Source organism: Bacillus rossius (assembly GCF_032445375.1).
Source record: "Bacillus rossius redtenbacheri isolate Brsri chromosome 9 unlocalized genomic scaffold, Brsri_v3 Brsri_v3_scf9_1, whole genome shotgun sequence".
Classification (NCBI taxonomy): domain Eukaryota; kingdom Metazoa; phylum Arthropoda; class Insecta; order Phasmatodea; family Bacillidae; genus Bacillus; species Bacillus rossius.
The window spans coordinates 6195110-6219362 of record NW_026962012.1 but is presented as its reverse complement, the minus strand read 5'-3'; the positions used below and the strand labels follow the sequence as shown (position 1 = coordinate 6219362).

General features: G+C 40.6%; 1 protein-coding gene across 1 annotated transcript in view; it reads right to left on the bottom strand.

Annotated features, from left to right (window-relative positions):
* LOC134542613 (rho GTPase-activating protein 20-like) overlaps positions 1-24253 on the bottom strand; it is a 927095-nt gene that overhangs the window by 533078 nt on the left and 369764 nt on the right. The gene's annotated exons all lie outside the window — the stretch shown is intronic.

Below are 24253 nucleotides of genomic sequence, written 5' to 3'. Positions count from 1 at the left end.
ATCATAAGTATACATAAAGTTCTTCAGTTTGAGCAGTCGGCATGGTTGGAGCCTTATATTCGGCTGAACACCAACAAGCGCAAAGCAGCATCCAACGAGTTCGAGAAGGAGTTCTTCAAGCTCGCTGTGAACTCTACATTTGGTAAACTGATGGAAAACAAGAGGCGTAGGCTCAAAATGGAGTTGGTGTGCTCTGAGAAGAGATTTAAGAAGTTGGTGTGCCGTCCGTCCTTCAAGGACCGCACGATGTATGAGCCAAACTTGAGTCTTGTCCACCTGAACCATGAGACCATCGTTTTCGACAAGCCGATCTATGCCGGACTCGCAGTACTTGATCTATCAAAAACACTCATGTACGACTTCCACTATAATAATATGAAACCGAAATATCAGGAAAATATTCATCTGGCATATATGGATACAGACAGCTTTGTGTATGAGATTCAGACACAGGACTTCTACCATGATCTAAGAGCCGACCCTAAGTTCATGTCTGAATTCGACACCAGCTGCTACCCTCCTGACCACCCATGCTTCTCCCCCATCAACAAGAAAGTTGTTGGCAAATTCAAAGATGAATGTGGGGGAGAAGTAATGAGCGAGTTTGTCAGTCTGCGGGCCAAACTCTATGCATACATGTGCGGTGGGAAGGTCGAGAAGAAGTCTAAGGGCATCCAGCGTTGTGTGGTCAAAAACCACATCACATTCGGTGATTACCTGGATGCCCTGCAAGACCACCACACAAGGAGGGTAGGTGTTAGAGCCATACGGTCGAGAGAGCATGTGCTGTATAGTGAATACAGCAATAAGCTAGCCATAACATGGGAGGACGATAAGCGTCGAATATGTGAAGACGGTATCCGCACGGTCCCCCACGGGTATGTCGGTGATGACATGTAAATATTTTTCTGCGAATAGTTTGGATGTTGCTGTTTCAATTTGTTGTATAGTTTCAGTTTTTTTTGTTGTATAGTTTTCATTTTGTTGTATAGTCTCAATTTTTGTTGTATTGTTTCCATTTCTGTGATGCCATCGAAATCTCAAGAACAGCTAATTGACACGACTCATGCACCAGAAGAAACAAACTAGGCGATCCTTACACCGCCGACGTCAGTAACAAACTGAGCATCCTGCTGTCTAGGACTCGCTTATATACATGCACCGTATGGAATAATACGCTAGTCAACTGGCAACTAATTTTGAATTTGGCGCGCGATACTAGCGACATCTACCAGCCAACTTGAGAACCAAGATGGCGGTGCCTCTGGCAACTAATTTTTGAATTTGGCGCGCGATACTAGCGACATCTACCAGCAAACTTGAGAACCAAGATGGCGGCGCCTCTGGTAACTAATTTTTGAATTTGGCGCGCGATACTAGCGACATCTACCAGCCAACTTGAGAACCAAGATGGCGGCATGCGTCACCTGCCTGCCGACTCCCTAACTAATATTTGAATTTGGCGCCATCTGGTAGTCTGTGTTGGAATTAAAGATGGCGATGGTATAATAATAATTTGAATTTCATGCATTTGGGAAGGCAAAGACACCCTCCCCCCTTTTATCATAAAACTTGACGTCAGTACGTGGCATATATAGATTATTTATTCCACCATATCCCAATTGGTCTCGTGGTCTAGTGGTCAAGGTGTCCGCCTCGTAACCACGACATCCTGGACGTTTTCACGTCCCATGGATCGAATCCCAGCCTCGGCACTAAAAATATTTTAGTTAAAGAAAAAAATAAAATAATCCCTGCTGCTATCTGGTGGTGACCAACAGAACTATATGACGTCGCAAGATGGCTGCCTCCAGCAGACGGAAACAAGATGGCGGCCAGCAGCAGACGAAACAAGATGGCGGCCACCAGCAGACGAAAACAAGATGGCGGTTGATGTTTACATCGAATTTCAAAGTTCGAAAAAAAATAATTCAAATCCAAGATGGCGTCCGTGACACAAAGTGCAACGGTGACGTCACGATTCGAAGTTAGTGGAAATTTCTAGAAATACAAAAATGGCGGATGGATTAGCATGGATTGGCATACAGATTAGCATGGATTAGCATACAGATTAGCATATATTAGCATACGGATTAGCATAGATTGGCATAGATTAGCATAGATTGGCATAGATTAGCGTAGATTGGCATAGATTGGCATACGGATTAGCATAGATTGGCATAGATTAGCATAGATTGACACGGTCAAAGGTCAAGGTCAAAGGTCATGATGACGTCATCCAAGATGGCCGCCGATGACGTCATCCAAGATGGCCGCCGATGACGTCATCCAAGATGGCGGGCTCCTGGCTCCTGCGCCTGTGCTTGAAACCCCTATTTCCAACTACTGTAACGGGACATTTTTTCGTGCGTACATGGCTGATGAACGTAACGGGACACTTTTTCATGTGTGTATGGTCGAAGGAAGTGACATAATCCAACATGGCTGATGAAGCGAAGCGTTAAGGTGGCTGGATCGGATCCCCGATCCTCCACCACCCACCGGTGCGCCAGGATGAACCAAATACATCTACTTATCTGATTACGTAGTGGATTTTTAACACAGTCATTCTTCTCGTGTTGTCTTCCATTCTTTCTCAAGATAAATTCTTTGCTGCAAAACTTACACCTGTGTCCTTTCAATACAGCAACAGTCACCGAATCAGGATTCATATTAGTTACTGAGACTATTGTCAGATGCAAACTGAGTGAATTAAATTAGATACATTACTTAAATAGAATTTTCTAAATATTTCAACAGCAAGAATTAAGTTACCTCATACAAAAGAAATTGTTTCATGTGGTTTCGATTATTAGCATGAGATGTCGACACGTGTTGTGTTGAGTCATAATTTATTTAGTTCTTTTATGTGGTATGCGGGATGCTCACTAACGTTCACAAATCAAGGATGGCTTCGATAGACATCAAGGAGAAGGAAGTTTGTCTTTCATGTTAATGCTTCTCAGCTGTCTCAAAGCATATTATTTGTCTGAGTAAAGTTATTATTTTTTAAATCCACCTGATAAAAATATTGTATGTTCTGATTTATTGACAGAATTTCACTGATTAAATGTAACTCTGAATAGAAATGTCATGACTCAGTAAGTAAAAAATTCTTCATGCAGAGATAGATCTCTCACAAATAATCAGGAGCACTCGGTGAAAATCATCAGATGTCTAGCCAGGAATAATCAGAAACACTTGGAGAAAGCCATCAATATAATATCAAGATTAATCAGAAGCACTCGGAGAAATCCATCAGATGTCTAGTTAGGTATAATCAGAAGCACACGTAGTAAACCGCCATAATATTGTCAAGAATAATCGGAAGCTCACGGAGAATACCACCATAATATTGTCAAGAATAATCAGGAGCACACGGAGAAAACCACCATAATATTAACAATAATAATCGGAAGCACACGGAGAAAACCACCATAATATTGACAAGAATTATCGGAAGCACACGGAGAAAACCACCACAAGTTTTCTTTGATATCATAAAAATACAGAAAAAAATATTTAATAAATAACAAAAAAAAAAAATTAATAAAAAATTTTAAATGACAAAATAAAATACAAAAATCATAAACAGATTCTGCTAGCTTGTGAACTTCTCATTGTTGAGCAAAGATATAGTTCTAGTACAAGCCAGAATTTTATGTATATTTAATTTTATTGCCGGACGCAGGAGCCCCCAATATATACTACTCACGATCATTCCAGTCAACATGTGTTACGAGTCGGTAACCAATCAGCAGATGCAATTTGCACGAGTGCATAGAGGATCATGGAGTCTATCCTTTAGGGATTTGAAATCGCGAATTTTACCGGTCTCTGCCTATGAAGCGTCGGCTGATCTCCGGCAGAACACGTACCGCACTCGAGGTTATCACAGCGAGTGTTCGCACACGGCGAGTACCGGTAGTGTCTACCAGATGGTCCATCGTGGAGAGACCTAGCATTCATTGACTTGAAGTGAGACGCACGAATTATTCGCGTTCGTGCATCTTCTTTTTTTTTATTGCTGCTGTAAAGTAAAAATCTATGTTAGGTTAGTTGTAATACATGAAGGAAAAAAAGTTGGGAAAAAAATTGTTTGTAGTTTTTCGGAAGGGTATGTTTTCGCACGTATAGATTATTTTTTTTAGCTAAAAATAAAAGGTGGTTTTAGTTTTTAAAATACTAAAATCGTGAAAAGAGGAATGTGTCCCGAAAAATGGTCTTTTTCTTACAATAATAATCACGCCAGCGTGCGTACGTCGCACGCGTCCAATCTCCGTTCGTGTGAAAACTCCGAAATTCAAGTTGTGGCAATTATTATCTTTAAATTTTAAATGTGTGGAAATTGATTTTATTGAACAAAGGGAAGTACGTACGCTAAAGATGTGCAGAGGCTTTGGTATGTGGTCGCTACATAGCGGTCCAGGGGAAAACTATAGTTCCACCGGGTTATGAACCTTGATACACTTTGCGTGCAGTAAAAGCATCACATACACAAGTATTATCTATGTTTTAAACCCGTAACCACTTGCATTACATTCGATTGGCGCTTCAACCAGCCAGGGGAATGTAGGGAATCTGAATTGAATAGGCCCTACTTCACTACCTAGTCGATGAAAAAGCCTCACTTAGCGACCCGAATCGGATAAATGAAGGGTCAGTAGACATATATTTTTTTTTAAAAAATAGAAATATGTAGGGTCTACATACATTTTATGGCATTTACTGTTTAAGATTATTTGTTCTAATTAGCAGTTAAACATCCGTTAAAATAAAATATAACTTATCATTCACTTAATACCATTCAAAAATAAGAGAAATAAGAGGGGGAAATATAACGCGAAAGATTGCAGTTATTTTCGACAAACGTTAACATGAGTACGGAAACTTAGGAAAACACGATAAAGAAAATTAATAATTTTTTATCAACAATTTACTGAAAGCGAAGTAAATGCAATTAAATTTCCAGTAACTATTCTTAATTTTTACACATTTCAAAACTTCCTTTCTTAAAAATATGAAGAGTAAAGGTCACATCTAAGATAATTTCTGGGTATCATGTTTTTTTTAAAAAGCGAACTAAAACAATAAGCAATAATAACAAAATAATAATAAAAAACTTTTATCTTCATTGGCGTGGGGGATTTCAACAAAAATGCAAATAAAGGCCGATTAGGAAAACGTTAAAAATATACAATCATAAAGTTACATCTTAAAAGGTTAGAGTTGTGCGTACGCATACAATTGGATGGGAAAAAAAACGACAGGACGTAAAAGTATGGTATTAACGATGACGCAGTCACTTGCTATTGCCAACCAACAATTCTTCAAGAAAGGAAAAAACCTGTAATCTATTGACACCCATAAACGAGGCGTTAAATAAACCTTTTTTACGAGGCTCGTCCGACATTAAAAAAAAAAATTCTCAAGAAGCACGAACTTAACAAATCATTTTGAAGAGATTTGCGAGTAGCGCCTGTTGGCTCGCGTCTAAGCTCTCGACGAAAGCAGTAAATCGTGACCCAGGTTAGGTTTTCGACTCGTGACCCCAAATAGTTGACTCTAGCACAGACCGGCACGTATACGCACGGCCATAACAACGCCATAAACCTATGCCTTTCTTGTCAAATCATAAGTGAGAGGAAAGTACCTGGGACGTGACTTGGGTGGAAACATGTTTTCGCCACCTCAAGTTTTTATTTTTAACAGAAAAACTATATTACTGAGAAAAAAAACTAATTCTTCTATAACGATAAAGTTTCATGTAATTTTACTTCATTCTATTTATTCAATTACATTTGGGTACAAATCATTCTATTTGTATTGGATCAAGTGATTTTGTTTGTTATATTATGTTTCCGATTCATTTCGGTATATGTGGATGTATTTCATTTCCATTTGTATCGTTTCAGATTATTTCGGTTATTTCAATATGTACAGTTAGGTAACATTTCCACACATTTCAGTTCTCTCCTTTGATTTATTTCGTGAAAAACTAAATTATCATCAAAAACCTGCTACAGAAATCTTGTTATAGCGAGGTGTGTGATGACGCAAGCACAGGCTGTAACACTGCAATAAATATATTGTAACTTTGCGCAACACTTCGTGGTTATTTTAGCATTTATCAAATACGTTTTTCGAAATAATACTGAATATTTCTTACGATAATTTGCAGATAATTTTAAATTTTAATTTATGTTTCAATCAACCATATTTTTTTTAAACCATGGGAAATATTAAATATCCAATAACTAGACTTTATTTTGTTTTGTTATGCTTATTAATGTACACAGATAATACTGAAAAGCTATTCAGGGAACGGCTTACAAAAAAAATTTAACTATTGGAGGTACTGGGACAATACAAATCATGAAACACCTGGTAAGAATCCGAACCCAGCGTTACCACGAACACTCTGTTGTAGTGATACAGTTGTTTTCTGTTCCGTTTAGAAAAAATTACAGCGAGGTTCGGAAAGGTGATTTTGTAATTGAGAACGGAATCCGGAAAACAGTGTCAGGCAATCTGTTGCTAAAAGTTACGGTTTGAACAGAGAAGCAGTTGCTGAATTTTTTTTAGCTTTTCCAAAAACCTATGAAAAACATCATATGTTTACAAAACCAGCACATGTATTAAAAATAGACGATACAGACTTCCAAATAAATAATGTTGCAGGAAAAGTTATTGCCACGATAAATGCTAAGAATGTGACGTGTTAAACGTCAACTGAAAAAGGAGTAAATATTACCGTTATTGCTTGCTGCAACGCTGAGGAATAATAAACTCCATCCGTGATAATTGTTAAAAGTGTTCGAGGAAAGAAGGGATTTCTGATGCGCTCTCCCTTAAGTCTATCGTCTTCATGTGTTTAAAAATCGTTTTACATTAGCACTGACATAATTTTTAAGTGGATTAAAGATAATTTTGTTCCCAGAAAAATCTGAAGAAATGATGGATGGCCATGCATCTCACGTGAATTCTTTTGATTTACTTGAATTCGCTCAACAATATTACAATGAAAATTTCTGTCTGCCAAGTCAAACTATTAAAGCTCCTCAGCCACTCAAGCCTTTGAAACACTGTTTCAAGGAATAGACCAGTAAATGGAGTCTCCATCATCCAGGAATAACGATTTCTTGGATTCAAGCTGGCGGTTTGATTAGCAAGGCTCGGAAAAAGGCCGCTTCAGTAAATACCACGATTAATACGGGGGGTGAGGGTATACGATGGAACAACTCTGCCCACTGTCTGCTTTCAAATGAATTATTCCCCTTCGCATGAGAAAGAAGCGGCCCGTCGGGCGAAGAAGGGCAGGACGCAGCGAGAACCCCTCCCCCTCGCGAGGCAAGGCGTGGGGTGACGTCACAGTGACGATCGTGGCAGGAGCTGACTCGCCGCAAGGTCACCTGCCGAGACTGCGCTCTTCAAGAAACTGAGGCCGGTATTCCAAGACACGGAATGAGAGTTTCGGTGTTCAATATGCTACACCTGAACCCTAAACCGTATTCACAGTGCACGATGAGACACGGCCAGGGAACGGATTTTGTTGTCCTATCCTTTGCCGTCCTGTTGACCAACTTCGCGCATGCGCACAGCTCACTTTTTCGTTGATTTCGTCCAGGTGGCGGACCTGCGTCTGAGGCCATTAACTCTTATAGATCATTATTATGAACATCGAGGGCCGTACCAAGCGTGCTGGTGTGTCAAATGAAACTATATGGTAGCGAAACTATCCTGGAATACATTCTATACACTTTGATGGTCGTGACAAGAAATAATCGCTAGTTAAAAAGTACTTGAGAAAATTAGAAAGGTGGTTCTATTTTTGTGCGATGGTGCTGAATAAGTTCTCTAGTATTTTTGCCGTAACAATTGTATAGACGGCTGCGAAACTTCCGCTTGAATGCGTTGAAACCAGTTTGAAGCCTCGCGCAGGGCACTGTTTATTAAATTGGTGGCCGATTAATTCCTTTCTAGGATTCGGCTCTGACACGTTCTGGAAGACAGCTGGTGAGTTAGGTTACGGTTGTGTCCCAGCAAGGCAGTATTTTCGCTATCTTACCCGAATGCCCTATGTGCTTGGGCGCGGTAGTGTGCACTAGTAATACGGTAAGGTTACAGACGTATGTAGTATATTTAACGCCTAAACCATATTTGTGTCTAGGAATACCTGCCTTATGCTCGTTTGGTAGTGTAGAGCTTTTGGCAGGTTCATTTATGAGAATAAACTGACATTGGCTTAATTCGCTGACTTAGCCAATCTGAGATTGCGAGCTTTGATACTAAACAAAAAAAAAATCTCTGTACTTTTACAAAATATTCCTTTGGAAACCAGTTGCTAAGAAGAAGTTTGTAATACTACAAGAAAGCTATTGTAACTTTTCATGACACATAGCTATGGTTATTTTTGCGTAAGTGAAATACATTTTTCGATTTAATACTGAGTATTTCTCACGAAGCATAAAAGCATAATTTTTCTAAACCACGGAAGAGATAATCGAATATTAAATGACTGGACTTTATTTTGTTTAATTATGCTTGTTATTGTGCGCACTTAATGCTGTAAAGCTATTCAGGGAACGGTTTACTAATAACTATAACTATTAAACGTACTGGGACAACACAAAGCATTAATGCCCAGTAAGAATCCGAACCCAGTACCACCGCGACCACTGTTTTAGTGATACAGTTGTTTTCGTGTAAATGTACCAATTTACAATCATCTGCAATTTTACGCGAATTTTTCCGTCCCAAACAGAAAAAAAATTGGTTGTCTGTAAAGTCGGTTTACGGACGATAGTTTAACGTGATAACGTCATAACAAAACATTGATAAAATGATTGCATACTTTTATGAATAAAATTGAATCATTTTTATTGAATTATCACTATTTTGTATGGATACAAAGAAGGAGTAAATGAAATCCACAATTTAACTGATAAATTGACTTTTATTTGCACTCATTAATTCGAATATGTTTATTACTTTAACGAAGAGATTATTTTAACTATAACATTTATACATGTTTGCTATTTAACTTCTTCCAATCTGTGTTATTCTGTTAAGGATAGGACGATGATAGGAGAAGTAGGAAACGAATGGGAGTGTTTCAAGTTGAATGTGCCTCGAAAAAGTGAAATCGATGGTTGTTCCAATCGAGTGGAAGAGAGATAGATGCGGCACAAGCGTACAATGAGCGTAACGGGACACAACGTAACGGGACAATGTGCGTTACGGGACACTTTTTTCGTGCGTTCAGCCGGCGTTCATCGATTTATTAGACGTTGTCACGTCAAAAAAATTAACATTGTAAATGACCGCGGAGGTAATGAAGGGACACAGGGCGTCACCGGGACAAGGCTGCAGGGGTCTAGGAGCTGTACGCTGCGGCGTTGTGACTGTCAGGGTGTGCGCACCACGTGGTCGAACTGACCTCTGTTCGCTCCTCTCTCTCTGGATGCCGTCCCAGAGGGAAGCGACCACGCGCACGTTATCCTTCTGCACGCAACTTGCAATTAAGGCCCATTCCTCCAGTTCTTGGCGCCCAGCGAGCCCACCTGGGCGGAGCGGGAGCAAGATGGGCGGCCCATCATCACGCGAGTCTGTGTGAAGGCCGCATTTTGGAAAGGGTAGAGAGATGATAGCCCATGGTCAAGTATGCTAAAAAAAAAAAAAAGGCTGCTGCTCTAAATATCGAGGCAGGTAGCAAAAATTATAATTCACAAGAAGCCTATATATATATATATATATATATATATATATATATATAAACCATTAAGGCTGTAACTGAAAGCTTTATCAAGGTCAAATCACCAGGCACAAAACAATTTAAACGTTCCGGCACATAGAACATAAGAAGTACTGTTTACAAAAAAAAAATATTTACGTACACAGCCAGCTAACTTGGTAATGTCTTAAATAAACAAAACAAAAATTCCTTTGAGAGTGTTAAGTCAGAAGTGCAATTTAAATTAATCCGTGTTAACACTGTTTGTGTAACTATAGTTAGTGTATTTTTTTATAAATTATTAATTATAAGATTAAATGTTAAAATTGAAAATTATAATGAAGGTGTATCAACGTGTTTGGTGAAAAACCCCTCTTGGCCAAACTGTACGTGGGTAGATAAACAAAAAAATTAAATAAATAAGTTTTTGCTTTCTTCTCGACCTGACGTGCATGCGGATCGCGAGAATACTGATGGGAGTGGGCAGATCAACCACTTTACTTCCGTCTTCAACCTGTGAGAACTATTTATTTCTCATCGTCTTGGTTTGACGAGAAAGGTTGTTGTGAAGACAACTATAATTAAAAGGAAGAAGAAAATTTGTGTGAGAGCCCGTTTACATGCAGTTTTTTTTCGAGATAAGTCTTATTTTTCGTGAATACAGTAACATTAAAATCATAAAACGAAATTTAGATCAATATTGTAAATTTTTTAATATATCAAAAAATAAAAACAAGTCTTTGCTCACCACGGGTAAGTTTTGGATTTACTGACTCAACCTTTTTTTGCATTAAGGTTGTTCGTACAATTGTGCATTAAATACATAAACTTAACAAGCGAAAACATAAAGCACGTGAAAAATCCTAATCCTCCGCTACCTTCCTATTATTTCACGACGACCCTAAACTAAACTTTGACCTTTTGATCGCGCCATTAACTTTTTTTTTTTAACCTAGCTTCCTTTTTATGATCTCTGGACCATAACATGCAGTTAAAAATTATAAATGTATTTTATTCATGGGTAATAATATAGGGGCAGGCATTTTTCGCAAAAAGATCGGAACGCATATTAGACTGCAACAAGGTATACACGCACCTGTGGTTTCTTCCTTGTGATTGTTGGCCGTTTGCGAGAGAAGTCGTTGCCTCATTTGACCGAGCCACCGAGAACGCGTTTACTACCGCACTGAATTATTGTGATTGGTGTTGTTACAATCGTAATGTATATGGGAGAAACTCACCCAATCACGAAACACAGACGATGCTACAGTGTTTTAACTTTCATCTAGTCACGAAATCTTTTCGCGAAATCTGCATCCCCTATAAATTACTGAGATAGAAAAAATACGCAGATTCATTTCGCGGTAGGCTATAATTCAGACACATATAACTTTGTGCGGCTTCTGCAATTGGTTCGCAGTTCGCAGGTCTCCGGGCCAATCGAACTCGAACTCGAACTCGAACAAAACATGGACCAATCTCAGGCTCCCCAATTAATACGTTCTCACGCGTGAGCAGCCAATAGACGTTTTGGTATTTGCGTCAGTATGTAGAAGACTATGTAGTCTATCCGCGAGTTTTCCCAGTGCTTAGTAATTACTAGAGAACTGCAAAATTCACGGTTTCGATGGCCTTCAGGATAGACTGCACATACCCCTGTACACTCGGGAAAATAACGCAAGTTCATTGGCTGCCGACTTGTAAGTCGTCTCAGCTGGTTTGTCTGTGATTCGATCCTTCTTTGGTTGAGGGTTTATAACTGGTCTAGATTCGTCCAGATGAACAGTAAGCCAATAGCAAAATTATCTAAGAGGTATATGTGTTTGAATTCTATCCTATCACCGAATGAATCAAGGGAGTTTTCCCAGTGCTTAGTGATTACATACCTTTTTAAGAGCCAGCTGGTTTAATCTGTGAAGTGATATTTGGTATTTGACAATTCCAAGGGTTTTAAAACCGGGCAATAGACTGTTTGACTACGGATTAGATGCTCGTGAACTTGAGTGACGCGTGGTTCTGGGATCCCACCCACGACCCTCGCCTAATGAGCGGGACGCCTTAGCGATAAGGCTTCCGAGGACCCGGGTTCAGGGCATAATCTCCGGGATTCAAGCCGTGAACTACTCTGACGGAGTAAGCTGATTTGACCAACACACCACCATAAGTGGAGCACGCCTAGTCAGGGATATATGTGTCAATGAGGCGGGATGAGTGCTTCTAGGGCGGTGTCTAGGCAGTATTCTCGTAGAAAATAGGTAAACTACGAGATTTAAGCGGTAGCCATAACATCCGATGACAGGGCAATGCAAATACTTAGAGATTTTTCATACCTAAAAATTAGAGACCGGAAAAATTCGCGGGTTCAATGACCTCCAGGATAGACTCCAATATCCTCTACATACTTGGGCAAATGCCAACTGTTCATTGTCTGCTGACTTGTGAGTCGTCTCGACGGGGTGGTCTGTGATTTGACACTTCTATGAGTGAGGGTCTCTAATTGGCTCTTAGTCCTTCAGATTGAAAGTGAACTAATGACAGAAGAAGCACTAAGGTATAATTATATGAATTTTAGCAAAACACGAAATGAACCCGCGAATTTTTCAGGTCTCTACTAAAAATTATTTTGAAAAACACGCGTCTAATCGCTTTTCACTCCTATAAAATTGCAAGTTTAAAAACAAAATACGGAAATATAACTACCCATCAGCCCTTAGCGCATTCTTACATGCTTTTCGCATACGCACGTAACTCGGATGTGTTGAGCAGGTTACAAATCGCGTGGTTTGTTCTGAAGCCCTGCACACACAAGGCAGGCGCACGTCAGGAAGTAGCCACGATAATCGGGCGCGCGCATCGCCAATGAGTTACGAGCGGCGCGGCGGGTCGCGGTGTGCACGGGGCACCGAGCAGGTTCCGACCCGTGTTTCCGCATCCCGCGCACGTAGCTTCATTTAATACTGGAAAACGTCGATCGGTCGCGGAAACCTGTACGGCACCGCCGCGCGCCCTGGGCGCAAGGACCAGCGCGCGTGATTGCGCGCCTGGTGCAAGACCCAGGTCCCCGAGTCGAAGCAAGTTCTCGTCGTGCATTTTTTTTGCAGTGCGGTGGAATTTATTTTTTAAAGGATGGCAACTACTCTTAAGGGCACACGTGATACTTCTTCCACCCATTTTCCTTCAGTATATCACAACACCACGGGTTCCGTTTTAATATATTGTTACGAACGTGAGCAAGGCCACGTCATGAGCAGGTGCAGAGCTAGCTGGGCTGCATCACATGCCGCCGTAACATGAGATGTGCAGTGCACACCTGGGTCACCGCTTCTCCCCTCCTTCCCCCCGCTCCCCGCGCGGCGCTGATAGCTAAGACACCTGACACCTCACAGCTGCGGAGTTACGCGAGCCGCCGACACGTGTTTCGAGAGATTTCTGCCATCGTGTCGGCGCGGAATGACGCGACTGGCCCCGGCCGCGCTCGTGAGTTCTGGAAATGGCGGCTGATATATAAAACGAGGACGGTGGCCTCGGGGGCAGTTGTGTGTGGTGTTCGAGACAGAGAGTTCAGGCGGGAGTTTTCCCGCGGCGGAGATTCCGGGGCGATATTGCCGCGGGTGAGTGGCGAAGTCCTTGGACGACGGTTCCAGGGCAGGGAGTGAGTGAGTGAGTGGAGTCGGGAGTTTTCCCGCGGCGGAGTTTCCGGGGGATAGAGCGGCGAAGTCCCTCTACGAAGTTTCCGGGCGATAGTGTCGCGGGCGCGGCGGAGTCCCGAGCGAATTTCCGAGTGAGGCATTGAGCGGACCCTCGGCGAAGGCAAGTGCGTCGGCGGCGGCGGAGTGCTGTGAAGGAGTCCCGCGACGGAGATCCACGAGGAGTGCTGCGGCGAGAGTTGCGCCAGATGTGCAGCCCAGCGAGGTGTGTGGTGTGTGGAAACTGAGTGACTGGGGAAGCAACATTTTTAAGTGCAATTGTTTATTTGCAATCTACTCTTGCAAACCTTGAAAAAGGATTATATCCAGAGTAGTGTAAAGTAATATATAACCCATAATAAATTTCTTTATATAAGCTATAAGATGATCTGTTTATTTGCAATTTTAGAAGATTATTTGTAAGTGACATAAGCAATGGTCAGCAATAAAACTGTTTAGTGATAAAATCTTTAATTGCGCTATCCTTTACGCAACCCGCGGTAAATCGTAACAATATTTACTGAAATAGCAGTCCAGGGCGAGGTACGAGTGTGTACGTGGATTTTTAAATACGTAATAAATCGTAAATACATACATCTATAATTTAATAAATCTGTAACAATGACACGTTTTAACAAGAAAAAAAAAACATTAAAAAATTTTCGATCTAGTGATTATATACATTGATAGAGAAGCCAGTTTTTTTTTTATTTCTGTATGTTTGCTTGTCTGTTAATTTATTTAATCATCACGCAGAAAGCTGTTAAATGGTTTTGGATGATCGAGGAAAAAATTCGCACACAAACTGGATTAACAAAGTGGCTATAGATATTTTCGAACACCTTCGAAGGGATGAAAAAGATGTTAGCTTCGTTTCCAATAAATTATATAGCTCTAAAGCTCATATAGCAGGAACAAAAAATATATTTGGCAGGAAGAATTAACATACGATAAATACCAACTGCCTTTAAAATATACACACAATTCCAGACACAAGAAGGTAAAGAGAGGGCAAACATGTTATCTCGGAAGCTAATGTTCGTTTGGCGACAGGTAACACGACCACGTCTGCGCGCCCTTGGGGACTGCCGCTCCCGGGGCGATGCTATCTGCGCTCCGCCCGGCCTGGGAAAGTCCACGCGCCTCACGCGCCTCACGCGCCTCACGCGCCCCTCACACCTGCGGCGTCCACGCAGCGCCGAGACGCCTAATTACAGGCCCGCGCGCTACGGACAACTATCGCGCGGCTTCGTGTGGGGTCACGCCCTCGCCACACACGTCGTAAATTAACTATTTCCTCCCTGACGACCGGCGGTTCATTTCGTATTTTCTTCCTAGGATACAACACCATCATTTTTTTTCCTCCATACTTTTGGACTAACATTCCCACGGGTCTGGTTGTACGAGGCAAGACCCCAGCCGCTGGTCCGCTGGTCGGTGCCGAAGCACTAATACCCTCCCGATCAACAACAGGGAGCGATCCCTCACAGTTCTGTTTTTTTTTTAAGCTCTGGAATGTCAAATATTAAGAGATCTGGGAGTTACTCCCACCCTATCATAATAGGGCGCATATGTGGGAGGGGAACGCGAGTACGCCGGCCGCAAGGTCGGAATAATCTGTACGAGACAAGACGCTAAAACTGACGCTCGCTTGCGTACCTAATGCATCTTATTTTGTTAACTTGTCTTAAATGTTATAAATCTTTTTTTAAAAAAAGTGAGCTAGTCTTTCAGTACTCGCCAATGATGTGTAAACTTCTAAATTCGGTAACCAGCGAATTCACGTGATATCATGTTATGAATTAAACATAGGTATAATCGAAACTCGGACACGAAATTTAACGTAGAAATTTTTTAAATACTAGCGAGCGTGACAAACATACAATAATTGTGTTTTCAACTACATTCCTGGACGCGAATCACACCTAGTTTCCACACCCGCCGCTAGAATTCGCTGCAGGAAAAGCTACGGCGATTATTGAATTATTTGATTAGCAGTCCGAAATTTTAAAATATTCAACGAAATGGCTCCCTTAAGCAAAAATAACGTAAAAAAATTCAAACCCAGCTATGGACCTGATTTTAAACAATCAATTTTATTTTAAAATACTGCCCATCTTGTAAAAATCCATCAAACAGAAAATGTTACAAAGTTTTCCTTTGGCTTTGTGAACTTCGGTTCGTGCCATTTTACACATTTTCGTCTTATACGATTTCCGTTCCATTTGCGAAATTACTCCCACCAAAGGTTTGTTTCCGTGAGCTAAGATGTTACACATAAAAAATACCTGTGGTACTCATTTACCAACTGTCAATTGTAAAGCAAAAGTCAAGTATTTTTACGAACACTAATAATTACTTGAAGTTGTTCGAGAAAAAATTCACAGAAAAAAGTATTCTACTAGTATTACTTTACAGAACTCAAATTCGAGTCAAGTTAGATGAAACAGATCATACACCACTACATGCCTGAGTTGTCTAGAAGTCTTGGTGTTTTCGTCACGCGTATAAAATAAATAGGTTTTAATAATATTTCAGATACCGTGCATGCGCTTAAAAATTAACCGGTACTCAATGTATTGTCATCTGAATACGAAACTGTCCAAACTATGTACTTCAAATCAGCCACATTCGACTACGAGTCATTTGAAATTGCTTCAACTGCAGCCATAAGCAAAGCAGTTTAAAAATTCGTAGTCAAACGTACATCTTGGCAGTTGTTTCGTACTTGCAGAAGACTTATCTGCGGTGGTTGGTGCTTCATGTGCATCGCTTCAGAGCAGTGATGCTTCCAGACATCTTCTATCTGCGAGCGCTTTGCACACACATGCTATTATCGCCGTGAACACCCCCACCCTTGAGAGAAGTATTAAAAAAAAAAGTGAAAATGTTTTAGTTATGTCAATCTAAAAAATTGTGAAATAATCAGTAAACACACCACAAAAAAAACATACAACTTAACTGAATATTGTTCTTATTTCAAGGTACTGTTGGATGAAATTTACGAAGAAAATAGTGCACCCCCGAATTATTACTACACCGTCTCGGAATAATAATTAAGACTGCTCCAGAGAATTACATACACACACAAAAAAAAAGGTTTTCGCATCACAAACTGCTCGATAACAGCAAACTAACAGAGAAAATAAGTTTTGTAACTACCACAATATATTTCTTAACGACTCGCTCTCCCAAATATATATCGTGGTAATGTTGAAATTACTACAGTGTTCACAGAACTATTTCTTAGTGATTAATAATTTGTTCAATAATAAACAGTTTTGTGCTGTTTCTGTAAAATTATTTTGTTGTCCCACTAAAAATTTGGACTGAAAGTACAAACGTTAGTGGCCCTTTTAGTTTAACGGAGAATATATCATTATTAGAAATTAAATTATCAGAAGTTCATTACCTATACGGGAAAATATGTAAACTTTTCTTTACTAAAAATAACATTGTATACATCTAAAGTATTGCACCTAACTGATAGGTTTACTGTAGAGCAATTTTGTATTCTGAAAGTCCACAAATTTCAGATTCACAGCAATGATTCGGCTTCCATACGTACTTTTTTCTTCTAATTCCATAATTCCATATATTCATGAAGACACAGTTCAAAAATTGGAACTACAGGAGTAGAGTTTCAAAAGTTACCCAGTTGTGGAAACGCAGAAAATGAATTGTTGGTGAGAAAAACTGAAGCAATTAGTCCGGAAAAAGTAAAGATTTCTTAAGGAAAGTTTGCTTGACATTTTACGTATAACGGATCACGTAAAGAATACAACGGTCTCAGAAATTAACAGCATGTCACGGGATAACCATTTGGTAGTTAATATAGTTACGTACTGCTACTGACACTGCCAACATATGTCGGAGTGAGGCGAAATTAACAGTGAGATTTCAGTTGTGAACCGACTAAGCACAGGTCGTACGCACGGCCTGCTTGTGTTTTTTTGACGTGACAACGTCTAATAAAATGATGAACGCCGGCTGCACGAACGAAAAAGGATGACTCATTGTGCCGTTACGCTTTGTCCCGTTACGCTCATTGTACGCTTGCGCCGCATCTATCTCTCTTCCACTCGAATGGAACAACCATCGATTTGACTTTTTTGAGGCACATTAAACTTGAAACACTCCCATTCGTTTCCTACTTTTCCTATCATCGTCCTATCCTTAACAGAATAACAGAGTTTGGAAGAAGTTAAATAGCAAACATGTATAAAAGTTATAGTTAAAATAATCTCTTCGTTAAACTAATAAACATATTTGTATTCATACGTGCAAATAAAAGTAAAATTATCAATTAAATTGTAGATTTCATTTCACTCCTTCTTTGTATCCATACAAAATAGTGATAATTCAATAAAAAATATTCATTTTTATTCATAAAAGTATGCAATCATTTCATCAATGTTTCGTTATGACGTTGTCACGTTAAAATATCGTCCACAAACCGACTTTACAGACAACTATTTTTTTTTTTTCATTGTGAACGCAGCCTAGTGCTCCTCCAATGGGAAAGAGACGGCCCGCCGGGTGACAGAGGCGACTCGTGAAGGGTTGGGGAGGGGGAGTGACGGGCCGATTACCGCACCGTCGCCTCTCTCGCCCGGCCGAGACGGCGCACATCCACGGGCGGGGGAAGGTTGTTTATCAGCTCCGCACGCCTCCGTCAGTACCCGGCCCGAGGCACACTCGCGATGATCCGTCCGACCCGGCCGCCCGCCAGACAATCACGTGACCGGCAGCCAATCAGATGGCCTTGAAAATGCCATCCGTCCGTCCGCCAAAACCTCACCAATATTAAACTTTCGACGGACGGATGAAATGACCCCCAAAATGTTAGCGAAGTAGCTACCTATTACCAGGAAACTTTACTATCTTAAAAGGTTTACGAGTTCTTTCATTTGTTCAGCTGCTTCCATCAAATGTTTTTAACTTAGGTCTGAACACATTTTTTTTTTACTTTGACGTTTAATACAAAAATTTCCCGTGATATAAAAGTGTAAGGAATTACGTATGGTAAAATTGAAAATATCAGAGCGAAAGAAGTCGATTTTGATGATATATAACTACTTATCTTTAATGATAGTCAACGTATGCAGGATCAATTTTTTCACCACTATTTAAGCCTTCTAGTCAATTCGCAGCGTCAAAATGGAAAAGTATTTTATGGACGTGCGGATGATTGTGAAACGCTCGGCATTGTGACGGATGGACGGATAACGGACGGATGCGACGAATCATTTTGAATCCACCTTACAGTCAACATTTATTTATCTGCAAAAAAAAATCTATAAGAACATACTCAGGTATTGCGATGTTAGTGGGAGAAAAGAAGTTATGCACTGCAGGCCTCAATTATATATTTATAATATTCAATTTTTAGTTTTACAGATATACAGTAAAAACGTAATCGCACGTATACATACCAAACAATAATTAATTATAACAGATAACTAGAATGGACGACAAAGATGAATACTTGGACAACGGAAAACAAGCCTATATCTTTTGATGTCAAAATATTGCTTGCTTAAATAACACAGGGAAACCCGTGGAAGAAATTTAAACAGAAAAAACCCATAAAAGCAAACAGTAGGCTGACAACGATGAGACAGTTGCGAGCAGCAAAAGTAAATACAAAAAAAAATTGTGAATACTCGCCAATAATGTGTAACATCTAACCTCGGTAACGAGTAGATTCACGTGTTCTTATGTCGCAAATACACCAAATTTAACTAAGAATTCTTTAAAAGAACGCCGAACGTGATAAATATACGCAAATAGTGTTTTCAACTACGATTCTGGACGCGAATCACACGTAGTTTCCGCACCCTTCTTGATGACCCTGCACAAGGAACACACCACTTCGACTTTCGACCTCACAGGCAGAAAACTGCTACGCAGGTCATCGGTAGCTAGACAAGTTCGACACGCCTGCAGCCGGCACAAACGCAACCAGCTTACCATAAGTGCACTGCGAGTTGCATACGCTTGTCAGATTTTAGAGTCGGAGCGAACCGAATATTTACGGTACATTCAACGTTTCCTTAATCTGAAAATGATTGCATCGTTAGGAAAGAGAGTAAAAAAAGAGGGCTTTGTTCAACACAGGAAACTACCCCACCAGAGCCTTTACAAAAATAAATCATATAAAATGCTGGCGCTCACGTCATGGACAATCTAATTGGTAACAATCAATCAGATTATATATGTTACAGGTAATTACGGTGTTGTGATTACGTTTCAAAGCTACCATTCCTCAAATGACAAGATCAGAGTCGAATAAGAACTACCTTTAACTATTCTTCTGCGCGTTTCAGGTTAAAGACCGAGGAAGGCTATATGACTTCACATCCAGCCTCTTCATCGTACTATGTGCTACTGTGGGACAACCTGCCATTTTGTTGCATGTCTTAAAATAAAAAGTATTCTTCTGCGTACTTTCCATACTTTAAAGTTTCAGTATCCAAATTTTACTGTCTAAGAACCACTGTTTTAAGGCATTTGAACTCTCACATAAAAAATAATTTTGCGAAGATTAAAGGAATGACATACTTGCAGGCAAGTATGTCGTTTCTAAACTGCTATTCGACCGCAGAATGTTTTTTGTTAAACAATACAATATGCGTAAGGCTCTTCGTATCTCTTAGTGCCACAAACAGGCAAACTCTTCGCGTCTATAATCTCAGTTCCGGTTTCATCTCAAAAGCAAGGCGAACCGAGTTTATTCTTATTCTTTCTAATCTTCTGTGGTCGTGCTTACCTGAGAGCTATTAGGTTAATCTTGCCTTAAACCCTGATATTATTTATTTTATGCATAGTTAACTTTCACATTTTTATAGTTGTAAAATGTTTAACTAAATACGATTATTTTCATAAGGACCATCGTCACAATTATTGGGAATGGACAACACAGTGTGGCCAACCCCCCTTATACCGGGGTAGTCGCACACGTCCGCACTCGCCACGCCAGTCCCGTGTACGCGTCACCACTGACATACTGATACTGAGAGTGTAAAGAAATTAAGTTTAACAGACGCGCATCGACTGGTCTAACATTTGGCAAGTGCGCAAAAAAAAAATATTAGCATACTAAATTTACCGACAGTCCTGGAAACTCTATCGTGATTGGTATAATAATGAATTACCAAATGAAACATGCTCAAACTTAAATACTGTAAAAAGGCAAAGGGGCTTAAAAGATAATTTCTAGGTATCATTTAAATTGGTATAATTAAATTCATGACATGTAGCCACATTGGTATACAGACACTCTTGCACTATAATTAATTCTAATCCAAAGTCCCAAAAAAGTCTATTACGGTGGAGGGGGCTGGAACCGAAATAATGACGTTCTTCAGCCTAGATAATCCAACCACTAAATCCCGTCGCCGCACTCTGTTTTCAAAACACATCTTCTGTAAGTCATACCAGCCGGGGAAAAAAGTACAAAAATCCAGTTCTCACACTTACTTGTTACTGAAGCATACCTCTGAAGCCGGTGACTGCCGGGGTCGGGTGTAAACCCCACTCACTTTTTGCGCCTCTTGCATCACATTGCTTCTGTGGCCCGTGCACTAGGCCCACACTATCGCGCTCTCGTATACCACCACTTATTTCGCTTCGCCAAACGTGTCTTGGCATTACCGTCATATTGCCGTTAATTCTTGTTCACGTAACGTAACACAACTTCCCCATGGCTGGGATGCGATTTCTACTATCCACGAGCAGTTCCGCGGCCGGCGGTCAAACACACACTCTCCTCGCAAACAGCTGGCAGCCGCCTCCCCTTGTCACGTCAGCTGACGTCACCCCCTCCTCTACTACCACCCCTCACTCCGCTAGATCGTTCTGGTTACTTCTTGTAGGTCCCACTACAGAATAAGAGTACTTAACGTAAAATAAACCAAGTATACTATTAAAAAGTTACAATAAATAAATATTAACATACACCATTAAATAATATAAGCACATAAATAGTGTTATAAAAAAAATTATTTTATCTTAAAATAAACTTTACGCAAAATAAAAATAATAATAATAACCAAGACGACTGAGGCCGCCACAAGTGGCCTCAACAGGAACTTCATGTGCACGTAGTGATTGAATTGCAGTGACGTCACGCCGACCAAACGGGAGCGCTCTGGCGGCGGTCGGGGGAAGCACGGCTGAGCAAGCGACGGGCGAAGAAGCTGCGGCGAGGGCGGACACGACTAGCACCGAAGTTGGACGCGAGTTCCGATTCTAAATCCCCCTGCTCAAGACCTGACTGCCTGCTCGAGCACACATACTCTAGAAGAACCCACGCGGTTTAGTAACGGTCCAAAATATCCCAGTGGCGTGTACTTACTAAAAGCGTTTAAAAAAAACCCCGAGGGCGGTTGAGTAGTTCTGTTTCCGTTGTTTAGGTTTGAAACTGTATTTTTAGAAGAGTGGAAACTGCTAAAACGCGCGCCTTTATCTACGTTTATCTGCCATATAATGTTATGGTTACCAACCAAATCTCGCAGTTGTCCCACACACGACGAGAAGTCCAGAGCTTGGACACCAGCGACACAGACACACACCTTGCTGTGCTGGAAGCCGAGCGGCGGGTCAACCCCACAGTGCGTGAAACATCGGGGCCCTGCGAAGGGAATAACCACCCCGAGACGCAGACCCGGATACAAGCAGGCCAAGTGTTTGCGCCCCTGCAACGCACTGGCTGGCCTCGCGAGGGAGTCTGTATTCCGCATCAAGAGAACTAGCGGCAATGGGTTCAGAGGATCGTACTGACTTTGGCACGGTTAATTTCTCAACCCTGAAGATGCCTGATGCAATTCAGAGCGAAACGTCGGAACAATCTGCCACTTCGACGTGGCTCGACCTAGAAAGCCAAAGATAATGTTCATGTGTGTGTGTATATATAACAGAGTGAACCCGAATTCGAACGACAAACTTCATGTGCAGGTTCATCACGACAAAACAAGCTGAAAACATTTAATTTCTTATGGTCTAAAAGTGTTTCCCAAGGCTGGTATACGTATTTGAAGTTGAAGCTGAACAATGTTATTTTTTTAAATAAAAGAGAAAGTGTTTAAGATTAAACAGTGAGAGCCTAGATTTTTTTATTGAATTAAGTTCTACAAACACCACGAATTTTGGTAATGTCGCAAAAATATTTTATGGAAATATTTGGGACTGAGTTTTACTTCCCAAACGTATGTGGAAGTAAAGGTGTTACCCCCCACTATTTCAATGAAACAATTTTGCGACAGCCACCAAATTCATGATGGTTTTATAACTTCGATGCATTAAGCATAATACTTTCTTTATTATTTACAATTAAAAAATGTTGTTCAGTTACAACTTCAAAGGCGTATACCACCCTTGCGAAGCACTTTAGATCAAAGTCATAGAGATATATATATATATATAAGTATATGAGTGTGTGTTTGTGTGTGTGAGATAGACTGTGTATGTGTATTTTCAAATAATTTTATCGTGGTAAGCATCAGCCGAAATTGGTCGGTAGAGTTCAGACTCAACATGTGTGTGTGTGTGTGTGTGTGTGTGTGTGTGTATTGAAAGCGGGCGACCCAGAGGTCAGGCCGAGGAAAGATCCTCCGCGGAGGGATGTTCACAGTAACGAGATGAGCGGCTCGCACGCGCCACGCGGCGACCGTGGGAAACAACCGAACCCTAAGGCCAATCAGCTCCCCGCTCGCAACCGCGTCGAGGATGGAGGGTGTGGGTGGGGGTGGGGGAAGGGGCAATCCAGCAGTGAAAGAACAGAGGTAAATGTAGGGTTTTACACCGCACGATTTTGCACGCAGGGTATTCTCTCAAGATTACAGATGCATCCCAAGTATTTTGCTACCGACCAGGTGCTCATAAATTTGAGAAATAATGGGGTTTTGGAATCAAACGAACCATCCTCGCATGACGGTAACCGAAGACCCCAAATAGCGTAAGGGGGGGAGTATAACATAACAGTTATGTTTCCTGTTTCCCGGATGGCAGCCATTTTATTAATGTGCAAACATCTTAGCTATCGTATACGGCATTTGTAAGGAGTAATTTCGTGAAATTGTATTGGAAGTCGATGAACGGAAATGTGCCACAAAGATGGCGGACCCACGTGCATCACCGTAAACCCGTATATAGTCACTTTCGTAGACATTAGGGGATATACCAAACTTATTGGTGTGTCAAATGAATATTTATATTGAAACTACCATGTAATATATTTGGTAAACTAAAATAGTCATAGTCAAAAGTAATCTCAAGATTTAAAATACCTAAGAAAAGTTGTATTATAATGAATATTATAAATATTCTTCTTCTGAATTCCCAAGAGACTTACTAGCACAGCGGTGGAGTGCGCGCTTGGTAACTCCAAGGGGCGTGATTCAAATCTCGACACTGAAATTTTTTCTTTTTTACATTTAGTTAATATAATAAATGTGTTCAATATAATATAATACATGTGTTGAATCAGCTCAGTAAGGTTACGGTTTGTTTGCGTGAAACATATACAGGCTGATTTCAGTCGTTTAGGCAAAAACAAATAGGTACACAAACATATAGTTATGTGTTTTAAAATGTTTCAGATTAATAGTTCAGTAATGGCATAGAAATTTACTATCTAGCGTGTGCGGAAACTTTGTAGTATTAACTGTTAAATGATTTTTTTTAAACATGATGCGTAGTATCTTAATAACATTCCATTGTCGAAAATCAGGTCCACAGCCGAGGTTTTGTCGAAGACGTTTCAAATACTTCAAATTTTCCTGTTGTGTCTTTCTGCTAATTGCTAGCTGCGTTAGATGGTGGCAAGCAACAT